Below are 2,500 nucleotides of genomic sequence, written 5' to 3'. Positions count from 1 at the left end.
CGCCCGAAGGCACTTGACACCGCCCAACCGTGCACGTTCTGCAACCACGCAACCTTCAAAACATAGGGCTGCCCCAAGGATGGCCCGACCGCGTCACCACAACGTCGCACGCTCGACGAGGCTCATGTTAGACGCCCGAAGGCACCCAACTCCACCCCACCTTGCACGCTTTGTCGTCGTTCCGACCATCCACCATCCCGAAGGCAGCACAAGTTAGAAGGCCACATTCCATGCTCAACTAGTCTCATGTCGCACGCCCAAAGGCACCCGATTCCAACCAGCCGAACATGTTCTGGCACCACACGCCTTCAAAACATAGGGCTGCCCTAAGGATGGCCCGAGGGCGTCACCACAATGTCGCACGCTCAACGAGGCTCATGTTGGACGCTCGAAGGCACCCAACTCCACCCCACCTTGCACGCTTTGTCGTCGTTCCGACCATCCACCATCCCGAAGGCAGCACAATTTAGAAGGCCACATTCCATGCTCAACTAGTCTCATGTCGCACGCCCAAAGGCACCCGATTCCAACCAGCCGAACATGTTCTGGCACCACACGCCTTCAAAACATAGGGCTGCCCCAAGGATGGCCCGACGGCGTCACCACAATGTCGCACGCTCGACGAGGCTCATGTTGGACGCCCGAAGGCACCCAACTCCACCCCACCTTGCACGCTTTGTCGTCGTACCGACCATCCACCATCCCGAAGGCAGCACAAGTTAGAAGGCCACATTCCATGCTCAACTAGTCTCATGTCGCACGCCCAAAGGCACCCGATTCCAACCAGCCGAACATGTTCTGGCACCACACGCCTTCAAAACATAGGGCTGCCCCAAGGATGGCCCGACGGCGTCACCACAACGCCGCACGCTCGACGAGGCTCATGTTGGACGCCCGAAGGCACCCAACTCCACCCCACCTTGCACGCTTTGTCGTCGTTCCGACCATCCACCATCCCGAAGGCAGCCCAAGTTAGAAGGCGACATTCCGTGCCCAACTAGTCTCATGTCGCACGCCCAAATGCACCCGATTCCAACCAGTCGAACATGTTCTGGCACCACACACCTTCAAAACATAGGGCTGCCCCAAGGATGGCCCGACGGCGTCACCACAACGTCGCACGCTCAACGAGGCTCATGTTGGACGCCCGAAGGCACCCAACTCCACCCCACCTTGCACGCTTTGTCATCGTTCCGACCATCCACCATCCCGAAGGCAGCACAAGTTAGAAGGCCACATTCCATGCTCAACTAGTCTCATGTCGCACGCCCAAAGGCACCCGATTCCAACCAGCCGTACATTTTCTGGCACCGCACGCCTTCAAAACATAGGGCTGCCCCAAGGATGGCTCGACGGCATCACCACAACGCCGCACGCTCGACGAGGCTCATGTTGGACGCCCGAAGGCACCCAACTCCACCCCACCTTGCACGCTTTGTCGTCGTACCGACCATCCACCATCCCGAAGGCAGCCCAAGTTAGAAGGCGACATTCCATGCCCAACTAGTCTCATGTCGCACGCCCAAGGTCGTTTGACTCCGCCCCACCAAGCATGTTCTGCCACCACGCAGCCTTCAAAACATAGGGCTGGCCCAAGGAAGGGAGGCATGCCACAACGACGTCCCACACTCAACGAGGTTCATGCCGCACGCCCGAAGGCACCCAGCTCGACCCCACCTTGCATGTTTCATCATCGTACCAGCAGCCATCCACAGTCCTCACACCAGAGATTCCCAGTCAGAAGGCAACATTGCAACGTTCCGTGCTCAACGAGGCTCATGTCGCACGCCCAAAGGCACCCGATTCCAACCAGCCGAACATGTCCTGGCAGCACACGCCTTCCAAACATAGGGCTGCCCCAAGGATGGCCCGACGGCGTCACCACAACGCCGCACGCTCGACGAGGCTCAAAACATAGGGCTGCCCCAAGGATGGCCCGACGGCGTCACCACAACGCCGCACGCTCGACGAGGCTCATGTTGGACGCTCGAAGGCACCCAACTCCACCCCACCTTGCACGCTTTGTCGTCGTACCGACCATCCACCATCCCGAAGGCAGCCCAAGTTAGAAGGCAACATCGCAACAGTCCCATCTCAACAAGGCTCATGTTGCACGCCCGAAGGCGCGACCGACAACTACCTCGAACCTGCAAGTTTCGCCACCGCACCGCCGCCGTCAACCGCCGTCGTCCGCCAACCACCACCCCCACACCCCAAGCATATGCCCATGTGCGGCGCATAGTGCTTGGGGCGTGGGGGTGGCGGAGGATATAGGGGGCGCCCCCGTGGCCAGCCCATGCAGACTAGTCACCCCCTATATAGTACATTTTGAGGCATTTTTGGTCTACCAGGCCTAGACACGATTTTTCTGAGCCGTCATACGGTCGAATATCTCGAGTTTTACAATGTTTTTTTCCAGAAACCCGATTGATTCATGAATGGGACATTCTAATGGATCTATAAATCAAGTTTCATAATTTTTCAACCAACCAATTTTTTT

Source organism: Cucurbita maxima, unplaced genomic scaffold (genome assembly GCF_002738345.1).
Source record: "Cucurbita maxima cultivar Rimu unplaced genomic scaffold, Cmax_1.0 Cma_Scf00322, whole genome shotgun sequence".
Lineage (NCBI taxonomy): Eukaryota > Viridiplantae > Streptophyta > Magnoliopsida > Cucurbitales > Cucurbitaceae > Cucurbita > Cucurbita maxima.
Note: the sequence above shows the minus strand (reverse complement) of the source record.